Source organism: Ornithodoros turicata, chromosome 8 (genome assembly GCF_037126465.1).
Source record: "Ornithodoros turicata isolate Travis chromosome 8, ASM3712646v1, whole genome shotgun sequence".
In the NCBI taxonomy this organism is placed as follows: domain Eukaryota; kingdom Metazoa; phylum Arthropoda; class Arachnida; order Ixodida; family Argasidae; genus Ornithodoros; species Ornithodoros turicata.
The window spans coordinates 189822-207647 of NC_088208.1; the positions used below are offsets into that span (position 1 = coordinate 189822).

Consider the following 17826-nt stretch of genomic DNA (forward strand, 5'->3'; position numbering starts at 1 on the left):
CGCTTAGCTTGTTTTCGCGTCCATCTGGCCTTTGCTCTGGCCTTTTTAAAGAGTAAGAGATTTTGTGCTGTGGGGTACCTCCGAAATATACCCCACGCCCGATTTTGAAGTTTGCGAGTTTCCTCGCATTCACTATTCCACCAGGGTTTAGGTCGCTTTGGGAGACGACCAGAAGTCTGGGGAATGGATCGTATTGCCGCATCAAGGATGACGTTGTTGATAAGATTGCTAGCTTCCTCGATCGTCACTGTATCAAGAGGAATCAGTGAGAGGTCACATTTTTTTGAGAACTGATCCCAATCGGCCAGTTGAAATTTCCATCTGGGAGGGCGTGTTGTCAGAGTGTTGATTAGAGTACGAAATTTTAACACTACTGGGAAGTGATCACTCCCCCGAGGATTCTGTTCAACTGTCCAGTCGAGAAACTGAACAATCGATGGGCTGCATAGTGAAATGTCTATGGAAGAAAAATTTTGTGTTGCAGAGTTCACATAGGTAGGTAACCCAGTATTCAGGAGGCAGAGTGACCCCGAAAGGAGGACCCTCTCCAACATTTTCCCCCGTGCATCTAGCTTTGCACTTCCCCACAAAGGATTGTGAGCATTCAGGTCGCCCAAAATTATAAACGGCTGGGGGAGTTGATTGCATAGATTTTCAAAATCTCTTTGCTCTATTAACACTGATGGGGGCAGGTAGAGTGAACATACTGTCAAAGTCCTGTCGAGGCACACTTCGACTGCTACTGCCTCCAAGTCTGTAACGAGTGGGAAGTGTTTTGCAGGTATGCACTGCGGAAGGACCACAGCCACACCACCAGATGCACGTGCGCTGTCTGTGCGGTCCTTCCTGAAAACATTATGGCGACGGAAAGGGTTTGTTTTCTTTGTGTAGGTATGTTTCTTGCAGGCAGAAGCAGACAGCTCTGTACTTTTCAAAAAGATCGTGTACATCATCAATGTTACTGTGGAGGCCTCGACAGTTCCATTGAAGGAATACCTGTCCCATAATTAGAATGGAAATAAAGAAGAGCAAATGGACTCTGTACATTGTGTGTTAAGGGGGTGTGACCCTTGGCGGGGGAAGCCTCTGTTTCTCTTTTGCCTTGCCTCTACCTCGACCTCCATGTTTTTCTCTTTGCTCCTTCCCTTGGGAAGGAGCTCCCTGGTCCAGCGTACTCGGAAGACTTGACGACGATTTCTGCGACATGCAGTCATCGTCGTCAAGCTCCATTGAGTGTGTGGCAGTCTGGGATGAGCTCCCAGTGAGCCCATCCCAAACTGAAAGCGCGCCATCAACCTCCGTTGAGATTGTGGCGGAAGCCGGCGGAGGCGGACACTCCGCAGACTTTTCTTGTGTTTGGGGAGTGTGGAGTGGAGGCCCACAAGTTTGGGTCCCCACGGATACTCTGAGCGATGCCACTCCCCGACGCACCGCTTCAGAGAAAGATCCCTTTTTCTGAAACTCCAGTTGTATTTTCGCTTCTTTGTATGTCAGCTGCTGTACAGTCTTAATTCTCAAGATTTCTTTTTCATCGCTAAAGCGTGGGCAGCTTCTTGAATAAGAGGGGTGGTTGCCTTCGCAGTTCACACAATGGAAAGCACTCTTACACGACTCTGCTGTATGGTCATTACCGTCGCCCGCGCACTTGGGGCATATCAGGTGTCCACGGCACACTTGGGAATGGTGGCCAAATCTCTGGCATTTAAAACATCGACGCGGGTTGGGTATGTAAGGTCGGACGTGACAGTTTACATACCCAGCCTTTATTTCTGTGGGGAGCGTGTGCAATTGGAAAGACAGAATAATGTGCCTAGTCCGTATTTCCTTGTTGTCCCTGCGGATGGATATCCGTTTGGCATTTATCATCCCTTGGTCTCTTAGGCCCTCCTCGATCTCTGTTTCGGAGCACTGCAGTAGCTCCTCACTAGATATAACGCCTCGGACTGTGTTGAGTGTGCGGTGTGCAGTCACTGAAACTCGAATATCACCAATTTGCTTTAGGGACAACAGTGCTGAGCTCTGCTGCCTGCTCTGTACCTCAACCTGGATGTCACCAGTTCTCAACTTTTTTGCATTGTATACTTTACCAATGACTTGTTCAAAAGTTTTCGCAACGAGGAAAGGAGATACGCTAGCTAGGGGTTTTGATTGATCTTCAGCATGAACGATGAGGATCTTAGGGAACCATGGTTCTGCAGTGGAGTTGAAGAACTGTAATGTTTGGACCTCGGTGCGGTGCCTTTTGTGGCGCCGATCAGGTTTTTTTGAGTGTGTGTTATCCATAAAGTGGAGGATGTGATTCGGTGCAGAAGTGTGTCACCCACCATGGAGCCCAACAAGGGAACGTGTCCCACACGTTAACACTGCCTCTGCACTATACCCGAGTGCAGTTTTCTAAGGAAGAAGTACTGCCCAAGGTTGACCCTTGCCGCCAAAGAAGGTGAATAAGAAAAACAGAGCAGGGAGGAGGAGATGAAAAGACAAAGTAAGGAAAATAGGAGATGGCGACTAGCTGAATAGTCCTGGCCGGGCCTTCCAGGACCACCCGTCTATGGGAAGCAGAGGCCAAAGTGGTGTATTGCTTTCCCAGAGGGGCCCCGAGGGGTCCAAAACAACCTCTGGTTCAACTCAACCACCAGGATCCCCCTTTCCCCAAACACGGAACAGCCACGCACAGCTATACGTGGGGGTCTCCCTCCTGCGGCGACCCACCCGTGAGTGCAGGAGGGGGCTACTGCGGCTGCTGCCGGGCGATGGGGGCGCCAAGTTCCCGACGCCGGGATAGGCGTAAAGGGCTAATATACTGCAACGCAAAGCATCGGTTTATCGGTCAAGACGAAATCTTATGCGTCAGAATATAAGAGTAAATCATGTTCTCCGTGTCATTTACGCATAAACCTCCGCCCTTTACGCTTACAGCGAGCGCGTTTACGGGTACTAGGAATAAAACAGAGATTGACGGATACGGCGTACGCGATTTTGTCGAAATTTATGCTTAGTAAGGGTAAGATAGGACGTAAGCGTAAATTTATACGTTTCGTTTCTGACAGTGTAGGGACAAGGCTTTAATACATGTTTGAAAGAGAAAAAACATATTACAAGTCGACCAGACCACCCTGCCTGATCCGGCGCGAAATCACCCTGTTATTCCCCAACCATTGTCAGCCAATAAGTGTATTTTGCCACGACACGATTACACCCTGACTGTCAAACGAATGTTTCGAAGAAAATATATAGAGCCTCGTATTATCGTACCTAGTCAGGAAAATACGCAACATATCAAAGGCTTCCTTAATTCTGAAGACGCGAGTTGCTAACCGTTGTGCAGCACTTTAGCATGTGTAAAGTAACCGTTTAATAGCACAGATATATAAGATGAGTGTTGCGTCAGACTGACAGGTGGCCTGACTTAGTTGGCATCCAGTTAGAAAGTAAGCGTTTAATAGCACAGATATATAAGATGAGTGTTGCGTCAGACTGACAGGTGGCCTGACCTAGTTGGCATCCAGTTAGAAAGATGCAGCTCCCTGTGAGACGTCAGTGGCATGTCAACGTCCGAAGAAACACGCCGTGAAGTTGTGTGTAAGAGAAAAGTTATTTCAAAAGCCAATTTGCTCGATTTATTCAACTTGTGTTAAAGTACTTTCGTCCACGGGTCCCTAAGCAGTCGTTGGTATTCGCCTTAAAATGGAACTCCGAAACAAAATCATCAGAAAGATTGTGGGTAACCCCTCCTAACCCCTGCGATGCCAGGAACATCTGTATGAAATATCTCTCGTTCAAAATTCTATGAAAATCTCACTGAACCTATTGGATATCATGTACACAAATCTCATTCAGTGACAGTAGTAGACGGTCGAGGATATTAGCTGTATCCCCAGAAATAGGAGGATAGATTCGACCATGGCTACCCTCCTCGTCTGATATCGGAGGATATTTGGAGCAGGGTACTTTGCGACAAGGAGGAGCGCGCGCCAAGACCGCCCCGCGCGTTTCGCGGCCGCGCGTAGAGAGGGGTTTCCTTCTCAGATTCGAGTATGCATGAACATGCAAAGTACATAACCACCAACTAAAATGTTATTGCCCGCCCATCTTATACCCTAGTCAGACAGCATTTCAAATGTCAATTGCGAGAAATGGCCTTCGGCCTCTCAAATGGCCTTTGTTCGGGGGCGCCTGCCAGACAGGCGGGAAAGGAGTGCTCCTCAACTGACTGCCCTCACCGGCTCCCTTTTTTGGTTTCGTTTTCCCTGTCTGCTGTGGAAATTTGAAGTTGGTCTGTGCGCCACAAATCAAGATGCAGAAGCCATATGCATTTACACAGTTTCACTCCATTATGCACATTTTATAGGTTTTCCTACATTCAGCTACATTGGGCGCGAGGGTACAATGGCATAACACTGTTGTCGAGATTGCTCCTTCTGCTCCTCAAATGTCGTTGGGGGCCTCCTTTCGCGTTGATGGTCATTTCGTAGAAAGGTCCTTTAAGGTGCCGTCTGACACGACTGTTAATCTAGTCCCCATACAATTTTCATTCTAAGAGACACTACAAACCTTACTTTGTTTTATGAATCCAACACACAAAATATATAAAAAAATGAACTTCACCCCATAGCACGCTCCTAGCCAACAATCAGCTCTAATAATATCTGCCCTGATTTGTTGAAGACGGGAGGCGTACGCCTGTTTTATGACAGTTATGAACATTTTCGAGCACAATAGGGAAGATAAGTTGTTTGTTCCAACATTACTCAATTAATGAATTTCTTATTAAGTAAACAGCATAGACATACGGAAATAATGAGAAACACGAATAACAGCTAATAAAGAACCAAAACCCATCACATAAACAACAGACACATGCAGGAAAATAAATGAAAAAAGAATCTATCAAAACGATAAACATGCACGGACGAATAGTAGAGAAACACTTTGAACGACACATGATGAATAATTTAATACAGCGCAGAGCTAACGCTGAATAGCAGAGAAACACTCTAAACGGCGCATCTGCCAACATGTAAACAACAGACAGGAAAATATTATTGAAACAAGATCAACAGCTAATAGAGAGCCAAAATCCAACACGTACACAAGAGGTACACAAAGGAAAATAGTTGAAGAACAATGTAACAAAACGAGAAACATGCACGGATGAATAGCAGAGAAACACTCTAAACAGCGCATCTACCAACGGTAAACAACATGCTGGAAAATAATTGAAAAAGAGTATATCAAAACGAGAAACATGAACGGATGAATAGCAGAGAAACACTTTGAACGATGCATCTACCAACATGTAAACAGCACACAGGAAAATAATAGCAAAACAAACTGCCAAACATTACGAATTGAAATGGAAGTAATATATCTTTTGAACTATCATAAAATCAACCTTGCGACCTAACAATATAGAATTTTCATCCTACTCAGGCACTATAAACATTACCTTGACAGAGCTATCCAAACACGCAGCACAGCTGTGCTTTGCACAGTACAACCAGACTCGAGACCCGGTGGGGTCACTATCTCCCTCTATACAGCCCAAAGCGAGGAAACCGAACCTCCTTTGTCAATCTGTGGGGTGAGGAAACCCTCTCTCTTTTTCACATTCTTTCCTCCAAAAGGAAATATTCTTAGGACCGGTGTACAGAGGCGAAATTTTTTATTGATCGCAAATGGACATTGGAATTATTCGATTCTCAAGAACACAATAAGAATTCTATCAACAAACAATAGCACGCAAAAAATCCAGGAATAGACGTCAATATCCATGCAAACTGGTTTTTAGAGAAACATTATCTAAGCAAATGAGAAATATTATCAGCGCAAACAATACCAAACGCTGCATTTTAATGTATTTCAGATCAGACTCAACTATCATGCATACATTATTCTAAACTCACAAAATATCAATCGAGTGAACCTCTGAAGCAAAGAGAGAAAGTCAAGTTTATTAAATGATAGAAACAATACTATTGACAGACGTATCCAAAACACGCAGCACAGCTAAGCTTTACACAGTGCAACCAGACTGGAGCCCGGCGGGGTCACTCTCTCCCTCTATACAGACCCAAAGCGAAAAATCTGTTGTCAATCTATGGAGTGGGGAAACCCTCGCTCTTTTCACATTTTTTCCTCCAAAAGGAAATATTCTTAGGAGTGGTGTACAGAGAGGAAATTTTTTATTCATCGCAAATAGACATTGGAAGTATTCGATTCTCAAGAACACAATAAGAACTCTATCAACAAACAATAGCATGCAAACAATCTAAGAATAGACTTTCTGTCAGTGCAAACTGGTTTTGGAGAAACATTATCTAAGCAAACGAGAAATATTACAAACAATACTCACGCAAACAATACTCAACCAAAACGAGAAACGATGCATTTTAACGTATTTCAAACCTGACACAACTATTATGCATACATTATTCTCAACTCACAAAACATCGATCGAATGAATATCTGAAGCAAAAAGAGAAAGTCAAATTTATTCAATGATAGAAACAATACTTATTCGAAAACGATTATCAAATTTAAATACATCGTTTTATGACAACTTTGCAATAGTAATTTCTACACGCAGAAGCCACAAACAATGCACACAACTTAAAAATACATTCCCAACTAGTAGAATATTTTTATTAATATCAATCAAGTGATCATCTGAAACAAAACCAAAAGCAGTAATTAATTTAGGCAAACATTTTTCGTAACCACGCAGCGCAAATATACATCACAGAAACATGTCTTTTTCATTCAGGGCCCACTAGTGGAAACGAAGTGAGAGAGGGAAGCTGAGTTCCCGTACACTTTCGTTAAGGTTACGCCCGCAGGGAGTAGGGGAATCCAACAATGGTCTTGGCATACAATGTGTAGTTATAAAGCCATAAACTGATTCCCGCAAGTCAAGTTAGGGAAGGAGGGTCTCTAGCGCTGTCTTGTACGTAGAATCATTGAAAGCACACGTTTTTTCCTTACACATCACATTTTTTTGTAAATTGAATTTCATAATTCTCACGACAGGTGGAACGTTCTAAACGCGATAACATAATAAATTTTTAACACTACAGAACAGAACAGACAATTGCTATACATTGAAGAAATGGACGGATTTTGTACTCGTTACCATAGGTCATGGGAGGACCTGATAAACAGCTGTTTCGAAAAGGAGGAGCCTCGAAACGATTCAATTATCGATGCATTTCGATACATCCTAGACATGGTCGTATTCGGAGATATGGCGCAAATTATGGAATTCAAGATGCGAGAACTTGTATGCCGAATCTACAATAGTTATAAAAATATTTGCACGTCAACATCGGAAGGAAAGGATTGATGGTGGAGTTTTTGAGGTTTGCTAACGAAGAATTGAAATACACTAGACCAAACGTAATTGTAATCATTGCAATGGGCATTGCATTAATCAAGAAAGCAATCAGATCAAATTATCATATACAAGCAGTCTATATCGCACGATTCATTACGGATTTGTTGAAATTACACTTAACGGTTGAAAGGGAAAGTACATAAAAAATCTTATCACGTGATATATTCCACCCTAGATGCTGTCTGACCATGTGCATGTTTATTCGCTTTCACTGAGATGAAGCTCTCACTTTTCTTTCAGGTGCTTGTACGCTGCATTGAATGCCTCCCATCTTGACAGCAGTACACGGAATGGTTTGAACACTGCTTGATCACAACAGTATCCCTTTCATGAACAGAGCTCCTAGAGCTTCTACACATTTCTTTTATTCTACCAGTCAATGATGTCGAATGAACAGAAGTTCAATATTGTCGTGCAAGGTCTGATGTATCATCACTTATTGAAACTCAACAAACATATCAATTGCGGTGGACCACAGGACGATTTTCATCTAATATTCTCTTGTACGCCATTCAAGAATCTTCATACAAACAAAGGAAACATCAATAAGAGGCTATGCAAGTTCATTGCTGCAAAGTGCAAGTTGTTGAAGCAATACAAACACGGCGACAACATATCACCCGCGTCAATCAACGCTGGATTCAAGCGCAAAATAATCAGAATAAACTACTTGATGTCTTCGGTATTCATCAATCAAGACAACAAACGAAATAATAATTGTTAATAATTGGGTGTTTACGTCGCGAGACAACTGAGATCATGAGCGACGCCACAGCGGTCGGTCTGTGGATTGATTTTTGCCCACCTGAGGGTTCTTTAACGTGCGATGAAAGCTCATCACACGGCACCCCGTATTTAACGTCCCTCGCGGAAGACGGCGTGTCTAAGCAACTTGTACCCTGCCACCAAGTTAATGGCGTCCTGGGCCGGGTTCGAACCCGCGATCTCGGGATCAGAAGGCGAACACGCTACCAACTGAGCCACCGAGGCCGGTCCAACAAACGAAAACTTCAAAGTTTGGATAGAACTGTAATTTATCGAAATAAACATGTGTATAAATGAAATAATAATTGTATTCTTTGTCATCATTGTAATGCATTCTACACATCGCAACGAAAACAGCTTATGACTAGATTGAAGATTGCTAAGGAGACGTTTATTCCGCACTATGTACAAGGATCTTCGCATGGAATCAGCGCTGGCAATCAAAGAGATATTACACGACCACACTCTATACAACACCGACACCCGAAGGAAAGAATTGAAGAAGAATCGCTAATAGAAATTTAGAGGCATGTTACATCAATTTTTGTTTACAAAAGAGCATCACTAATATTTTGCGAAAGCTTATTTTATGAATTAAATTGCACAGTGTATATATTTTCTCAAACGATTGCACAGTTGACAATACTATGTTGAAAGGAATCCATTATCAAATGACGCGATGCAAGTGATGGACAAGCACGATGCGCTAGCGGAGTCTACAATTGTAATCATCATAACATGCGGCACACAGTTCCAATAAGATTTTGGGAGAATTGAATCACACAACTGTCATCAAAAATGTTTAACCACTATACAATGAAGATGAGCACTATCCATAAGATATGTAATTATAATAAGTAAATATTCCTTTCGCAAACTTAACCAAAGCAGCACACATAAACGTAGCTCCATTTCACAGAATTCATTAGCCATTCTGAAAAACTATGGGTCTATTCATTATGTCACGGCATATGAGGCACTACAAATGCGAAGGACATACTTTAATTTTAGGAGATTTTAGCTCATAATGAAACACAAACTCCAACACCAAACGTTCTTGTTTAAATTTTCAAAGTCAAAACTGTACACTCTTTCTTGCAATTTTTTAAGATATTGATTAAAAAGATGTCTATATAGTCACACATTGTATGCAAGATATTTGTTTGTACATTAATTGCTAAAATTTATCAGATCACATTCCAGAGCAGCGGTGACAATCACACATCAGTAAGTGTTTAATTAAAATTTGAACTGCTGCCGCAATTTACGAATTGACTTGTAGAAAGTGTAATTTCTCAGCTTTAGCTGGCTCACTTTGATACGCGAAGGTTTTAAGAACTCTTTCACGGTGACGAGGAATTGAATCGAGTGTATTGATATTTTCTATATACTCTATAACGTAATGTGAATTCTCCATGTCGCGGATAGTGAAAGTTATGAATATTTTTGGAACGAAATTTCCGAAGAAACGGTCATCCGCGTCGTCGAACCCGTTTCCGGAAGAAAGCAACACGCACGCGTGGGATGCCGCGTTAACGCGTCGGGCGCCGAATCGCGTTCGGTTTCGGAAGGGTGTCCGGCAAACGCTGGCTGGCTTGTTGCCGAAACGCATTCGACGACGCGGATGACCGTTTCTTCGTAAATTTCGTTCGAAAAGTAATAATATAAAATAAAAACAGATATAGGGGTGCAAATACTGATCGTCGGATTTTAAAGGAATCCGTCCATGTGCTGTGTTTGACGTGCAGTAAAATATAGCTTGCTAGACCTTTCACTGCGGTCTTATTGCATGAATGTCTGCAAAGGGTGCCTGGCAGGAGGTTGCAGGGGGCATTTTATTTCCGAACCGACAAAAATAATAGCGTTTCACTGCCCAAGCTCCACATACGATGCATGCCTGAAACCAAACCAGTAAGAAACACGGACACTGCCTTGATAGCGATATAATACTCCAAGGAATTTCTCACTTCATTGTTGGTTATGTGCGAAATCAAGTTAAACTTAGATACCTCACGCTTTGTTTTGACTGAGATGCGAAGAGGACTCCCGAATATGCTGAAGTTCGGAAGACAAGCAATAAGTTGTATCTGTTCTGTCTCGGAAAGGAAATGCTGCTGCATCTAATGCATTTCTAAGTTGTTTTGCTTGTCTTAGTGGCCTACGGGCCTTTTATATATCTCTCTTTTTTGCTTTTTAAACTGTGACACTCACTGTTTGTGATGAGAAATACGCTAAACAAATACAGATGAGAAACCACGAATGGTAGCTGGTGACTGAGGTTGAAAATATACAAAAACACACACATGCTGACTGGGTGCTGCAAATGTGCCCTCACTTCCCAAAATAAATAATTCACTAAGGTACCTGCTTGCTCCCAGAATTGTACAAGCCGCATCATTTGGTAGCTCCCATAGGAGGTCCTGAGGATATGACGGGGAGTGTCACTTTGTCACATTTCTAACAAATTGAAGACCTCGTACGGAAGTCCTGGGGCTGTTATCCCTGTCCGCTGATGACTTTCCTTTGACGTACACAGGAGGTCATTGTGTTCTTGGGGCAGGTGGCTCTAGGGACCATTAGGAAAGCTGAAAGCACTGCAGAAAAGTCCTCGAAGCATGTGCTGTACATGCCATAACGGAAAACTTTCCTTCTGAAGCGCACAAAGGTTTTTGCCTTTTTGACGTGTGATGCAGTAGATGCTGTCTGACCATGTGCATGTTTATTCGCTTTCACTGAGATGAAGCTCTCACTTTTCTTTCAGGTGCTTGTACGCTGCATTGAATGCCTCCCATCTTGACAGCAGTACACTGAATGGTTTGAACACTGCTTGATCACAACAGTATCCCTTTCATGAACAATAGAGGTCTGCCATATACCCTTCTGGACTAACCAGACAGCCATTATACAGTAAAATACATTCGACAGACATCAAAGCTTGTAATGTTGCTTTATTGATCACTGTGTTTATGAATGAGCATACAAGTGATAGCAGTAAACAAGCAAACAATGAAGGAGAATTTGAAGAAAGAATTTGAATTTGAATGAAGGAGAATCAATTTGCAAGTGCTACTTCGCACCAACCAGTAACGCAATGTATGTATGCTTTTTTTTATTCTGTTCAGTGCACAGGTGTTTGCCACAAGCACGTTCCAGTCCATAAGGTCTAAGAGAACATAGGCTATCACCTTGTCTATAATCGATTTATATATCGACTTATGTATCGATATGTATCCATCTTATATATCGATTTATATATGGTGACTTATTTGGCGTCGTACGCCAACTTCGATGCCTCCTTCATGATGGGTCCAAAGCAAGGCCAGTTTGTGCCTCGACATCTACATGGTTTTGTCTCTGTCGTAGTATTCGTTTTTGTTTTATTTGATGTAATTATGGTGTTTTAATTAATTTCTTTGCATTGACTGTTTGTATGGTGCACCATTAGGGAGGCCCTCTGGCCGTTCACGGGCACCAGAAAAAAAGAAATAAATAAATACAAAAATACAAAATCTCGCGTTCATGACTTTATTAGTATAAGAAGGCCTTAGGTGGGGTCATGCCAATGGCATCAACAGAGGCTTCTCTTCAGAGGCATCCCTGTCGTTGACAAAAATTTTAGACCTTTTCGGTGTCTGTGCACATTCACCTTTGCAACACTTTCTCAATTTCTTATTATAAATCTCCCATGTTTTCCCTCATACCAGTCCAATTGCAGCCATTGTTGCGGGCTCAGGCCTTTTGCAGACCGCTACTATTTCACTGTAGCTCACATCTTGTTGCTGTTTCACTCAGGAGGTGATCTACATCCTCTGCGAAGATAAGGTATGGTTATGGCTAAGTGTCTTCCCTATGCTCTTTCTATCGAAACATGGTCCCTCATGGCTGTCATGGCTGTTGACAGCGTGCCAGGTCAAACCTAGACACATTGTCTCGAAATCTTGTATATATTGTTTCCTGAGTGACAGCTGATGTGTATATGTAAGCTCATACTTCTCCACATGCTAAGTTGAAGCTCTGCATTTCCCTCAGAATTGGAACTACACCTGTGAAGGTGGTTACAAGTACGCTGTATCTACGGGTTTAGCTCAGCAAGTGCACGGAACTTGACTGCAGATTCAATATTTTCTTAACCCTCTGTTACAAGATCCTCTTGTGGACTACATGGCCACTAAGCATTCCCGAGCATGGCATTTGCATATTGCAATCGTACAAGCTTGCTCATTTTACCTTTTACTTCATGAAATCTTTTATGTCATTGTTGCAGATAGAATTATTGTAACAGAAAATTCAACTACGCAAAGCCTGTGTGCCTTGTTTTGTATTATTTTTTTCGTCCCCTCAATACTTTCTAACAAGAATTTGGATTTCCTCCTCACTCCCTTCTTTGTTCCCTTTCTCTAATGTACATCAGTATAAATATCTGTACCAATTATGCTTGTATCATGCCTAATAAAGGACAGACTCTATTCGAAAGCTTGTGTTTCAGTAAGATTATTCGGATGTTTGTCTCTTATGACCGTGAGTTCTCATAATCCTACCTGTGTCGGTAAAGGGAGCCTGCGACCTTTCTGGTAGGTGCTGTAGGTGAGGTCTGTTGAGGTGACTTTAATATTAATCAGCTCGAGTAACCACGGAACCTGGTCAGCAGCAAATACTACCAGGTGTCATTTGAACCTGTGAATACATAAGGCGCTGTGAATTCACACCTTGGCTGCACTGAAAAGGATTGTGCACGGCAGCAGGATGTTTCCTGCAGCCATCTTGTTCACTTCTGGCCGAAGTTTCCAAGATAAATTGTGTTCACTTGGGCACTCTGCTTTTGTTGTGAGAAGCGTGATGCGAACATATGTGGCCACTTTGAGAGATGCACCGGAAGTTCTGAATATGATGCACATTTGATGTACTTCTTCTGGTCTGGTGAAGCACAGGGCACAACATTGCAAAGTAGAAGAGCTTTTGGTATCGGCAAACTTGTATCAGCAGGCCATTCAAAACTGTTGTCTTCAGATTTCCAGAATTACTCAACAGCTGGTTCCACCAGTGCACTGTTAAAAAAGACCGTAAATTTACAGAACGCCGCCCACGGAACGAGAGCTTCTCTTTTTCATTGCTGCTCCAATTCCGCAGCGGCACATGAACCGTTGCTATCCCGTCGTCTTTTCTAGGAATGAGTAGAGCAATATCGCTGAAAATGAAATATTTTGTTCAGACCACGTCACGATTATACTAGCAGAAATATGGAAGACGATACATGTCTTCAGCGAAGCATATATTTACCGTTTTTGAACGATCCAACAGTGATATCGCAATAGTCGGGCCTAACTTTTTGCTCGGATGAATGTGGCAGGCTCAAGGGCGCCGGCGTCTCGCCGTCAGCGAGTGCGCAGCGCGGAGCAATACAGCATTGTCACCTGAGCCGCTACTCCAAGAACACACACAGTCCTCAAGATGTCCCCACAGTGTCATCGTGTCATCGTCCTTCGAAGTCTCTCCCCAGAGCGTCCTGAGGATGAGACTCGTGGATTGTCCGTGGACAGTCATTCAGGTACGTCCTGTGCCCGTCCCTAGGGGAAGCTAGAGGGACGGGAATATTACTTTATATTCAGTTTACCTGCTAAGACTCCCAAAATATTGAGTGACACATTTGTTTTGTTCTTCGGGCCAATCCTACGGGTTGAATGCCGTTTTTCAGAAAAAAGAAAAAGAAACAAAACATTTCTCTATCACCAAAAAGGGTGACTGGCCATGACATGGAGCATTTATCGCGGAAAATGCAAACGCGCAATTCTGGCGCACTGTTTTTAACTTTCGAACGCCATACCCCAATGCCTCAGCCCAACAACAGTAAAAAACATGGACTTCGCTGTAAGGGAGAGTCGAGACTTCAAGCAATTCCTCGCTTGAATGTTGTTTGTTTCTGTAATAGAAATAAACTCTGACAGCTCACCGTTTGTGTTTTAGTGGGAGGCTAGCAAGACTATCGGATTCACAGAAGGTCGCATAGCAAGTAATAAGTAGTATCTGTTGTCTTTTCAGAAAGCAGCTTCGGTACCTTTCGAAGTGAATTTCTCGGACTTTGTCACTGGTGTGCCTGGCAAGGTTTATTGTTGATCTTTTATATTTCTGCTCTTGCTTTTTATTGAGCCCTACCCATTGTCCGTTGGAGAAAAACGAACAGCTAGACATTATAGCGGCAGCTTATCAAGACAAATGGACAGTAATCAGTGAAACAGAATGTAGTGGTCTCTGACAGAAACAAATAAGGTACAGTAGAAGGAATCTAGAGTTTGTCCCTGATGTGCCATCACACTGTCCTAAAATTGTCCTTAAGGATGACCTGTGGACATTCTGAGTATACTGTGGGGACGCGGTGTAGTGCCAAATTGACACATTGAGGACGATTTGAGGATCAGGTTTGACCCTCCTGAGGACGGCACCCCGTCCGTGAATGATATGCTTAGGCTATCCCAAGGATGACAATGTGTTCTTGGGGAAGCCCGCGAAATTCTTTCCTCGTAGACGCATGAGACGCTCCGTGAAGTTTTAAGTGTTTGGATGTGCATCTGGTGTTTGGTCTTTGGCCGACTGTACCCCCGCAAAGCAAAGGTGAGTTCAAAACCTGTTTCGTTGTTCAACCACTATACCAAGTCAAATACGAGCACCACTTGTAAGCTTGGTTGCAAAAATTGTTTCGTTGCATACGCGTCTCAGCAACGGTGTGTAACAGCAGGAAAGCAGTGTCTGTGTGTGTCACTGTGTGTAGATCATGAGTAGAAACGTAAAGAGTTGCCTAACGTTCAGTCGTTCAGGGGGAGGCTACTGAAATAATTTGTGTTTTGCTGTGATCTCGCGCAAAAAAATGATAAATGTTGTGACTCTATTTCCCCCCCTTGGAGCTGGAGTAAACGGAATTCCTCTGTTGTGGAATGTTCACCTGAAAGTGTCCCAATCTCCAAAGTGGATATCATTCCGATATGGCCTGTTATACTTTCCATTGAAATCTGTTGCATTTGCACTATAGGAAGGCCTCCTGTTTGCAAAATTCCGATCCTCTACAGTTGGCAATTCATCAAAGAGGTCACATTTCACAGTCTTTCCAAACAAATGTACCTTTCACTAGTCTTAGCGGCGTCAAAATTTTCACCAGTAACGGTTTCATGCTCGCACAGCTGAAGGCTGTTTATAAATGGATCCCTTTTTTGCACTCTCTTGGTAGGTGATATACGGGTGCACTTTGTTGCTGCAGAAATTTTCTTCTCGTCGAGCTCTTTTCGACCATCTGCTATCACATGAAGATTTTGCAAGTGATGTTCCTTGTACCACAGAGGGACGTAATGGTGCTTCCAAGAACTATAGAACCAATTCCTCCATGAGTCATCCTGACGAAACGCCAACACATTCAACACAAAAAGTATTGTCTTGAAAGTTTTATTCTGTGGCTTCTTGCAGCCAGCCGTGTGGACAGTGAAGAAGCAGATATTGCACGCTGAAAACAGATGCATCGTGCACTGTGAGTTGACAGTCCCTTCTTGTGTGCTTCGGAAATCACTATTCTTGGGACACTATCTTGTGGTCTCCAGAGACGAGTACAACCTGCGCTATGGGAAACCGGTACACATCTTTGTGGAAACTGGCCCTGAGGTGATGCCAATTTTTCTTTTTTACGTAACACCATCAAGCTTTCTACCAGACCTCAGGCTATACCATTCATACCAGGTCTTGAATCCCAGAGACAAGTTTATATTGTTGTGTGCGACCCTCAGAGTTAATGGACAGTCATCCATATTCAGCTTATGAAGTAATAAACTCTGTTGTTGTCTCCGTCAGAATATTGCTGCTCAGCCATGATTATGGAGGTATATATAGCCTGTTTAACCAAATTTTTGCAAAATATATACGCTACTTCCGGTTTTGCTTAATAACTTCGTTTTCTGACACAGAAAGTTCCATATGAGAGGTACATATCTTTCCCTGTACATGCTACAGTTGTTGCTATATGTGTGTGGTCTTCAGAGCTTGCTCAATGCTGCTTCTTTTTCTCTTTCTTTCTTGTTTACTAGACGTTTCTGAAGATCAGGAGTAGAGATCACAAAACGAAAAACTTTGTGTCAGTAACATGTCTTGAGGAGCTAATCAGAGTTGCTGTGGGTCATGGAATTTGTCAGGAGGGCAACATACAGGTATGCCACTTTTGTTATAACGTTTATAACGCTCGTATGAGCTTCAATTGCATTGTTGTTCTAAAAATCTTTGTAACACCAGTTATTTCTTTCTAGGTGTATTTAATGGATGAGTTATCACTTCGATCTATGGTTGCTGGTGCTGAGAAATGCCTCGATGACATTTTCATTGTTAAAAATGGACTATGGAAACAAGGTATAGTGCATACATCTCCAGATGCCACTTTGCCCTCTTGCTTGGGGCTTTAAGTGCCATTTTTTGTTTTGCTTTCCTGTTTAGATCAGTCAACATGTGTGAGTGCACCTTCACCAATCCCACAAATGCCTCTGCTCTCACGAATTTATTACCCTTGGGAGAGCCTCAGCAAGACAGTACTTGATGCATTGGAAGCAGACAATATTCTGCTTCCCTCTCAACGACAGGAAGTGGCACACATGGCAGCGTCATGGCCCTGCATATCCATTGAAGGTGGGAGGCACTCCTGATATTTATTCACAGGTATATTTGCTGTTTGCATGGCTTACCTGGATAGGGTACAGCAGATATAAAAAAATGTGGTGACATGCATTGAAATGTTGTAGGAGAGCATATGACATACTGGTAAAATATAGCATTTTGAAACTCACGTGATGTAGTAGAGTAACAAAAAACTGGTTTGGAAGTTTAGATGGTGCTCTAGCTTAGATTATCTGCGGGCCTGTCTTGCAAGAACCCTCCTTATATTATACTACATATTTACTCGGCTGGTACGATACATACTGCGGTAAATACAGCAGGCGATGTAACACATACGTATAGCAGAGGCCATATCAACTGCTACCCTTTCAGAGACATTCATATGCTTCACATATGGTGGTGTCTCTGCCATGCTGAACTATGCTCATAAGCATGTTTCACGGATGAAAAAAAAATCCTATCTATGTGCTCAGAAATTTGTAGTGCCAATTACAGTGGTGGACGTGTAGTGTTCTTCATAAACTTATTTGGAATGTTGGTAGAGAAATGGAGTGATTGTCCTGATCATTACACCATGTGAAACTAAGAATATTTCATGCAATTATTTTGAATACTCATAAGGAAATTTTATTAATTGCTTGTGATCTTAGGCACCTGGTTGGTATCATTGAGAACGAAGGGAGCCAGCAGGCATAAAAAAATCAAGAGGGCTACATACATAAATGCGTGAGGCAATGAGGGCCGCAGATGAATATAGCAAGAAGTGGGAACATGTAAGTTGTAAGTGCTTCCTATGAGCATATTACATGTTTTTATTCATCAAATAATTTAATTTGTTGTGGAAGTATTATGACTAAGGAGGCTCAGTAATGCTTTCTTTTCTTTTCAGCTCATGTGATACATAGCGGTCAAATGTTCCGCCACCAAAGTCATGCACAAGTTATTTGTAGTCTTTTGAGTAATTTCCAAAATAAAGGGTTATTATTGAAAAGCTATCCTCTCTGGACACACAAAATATGAGAATTGAACAA

The 17826-nt window shown here is 42.5% G+C and overlaps 2 long non-coding RNA genes across 2 annotated transcripts; both read left to right on the plus strand.

Annotated features, from left to right (window-relative positions):
* The first annotated feature begins 15715 nt into the window (after positions 1-15715).
* LOC135365811 (uncharacterized) lies at positions 15716-16461 on the plus strand. The gene is made up of 3 exons (XR_010413928.1): positions 15716-15799; positions 16219-16338; positions 16435-16461. It is a non-coding gene; the product is annotated as an uncharacterized LOC135365811 (long non-coding RNA).
* LOC135365810 (uncharacterized) lies at positions 16450-17560 on the plus strand. The gene is made up of 3 exons (XR_010413927.1): positions 16450-16534; positions 16619-16807; positions 17446-17560. It is a non-coding gene; the product is annotated as an uncharacterized LOC135365810 (long non-coding RNA).
* Positions 17561-17826: the final 266 nt, after the last annotated feature.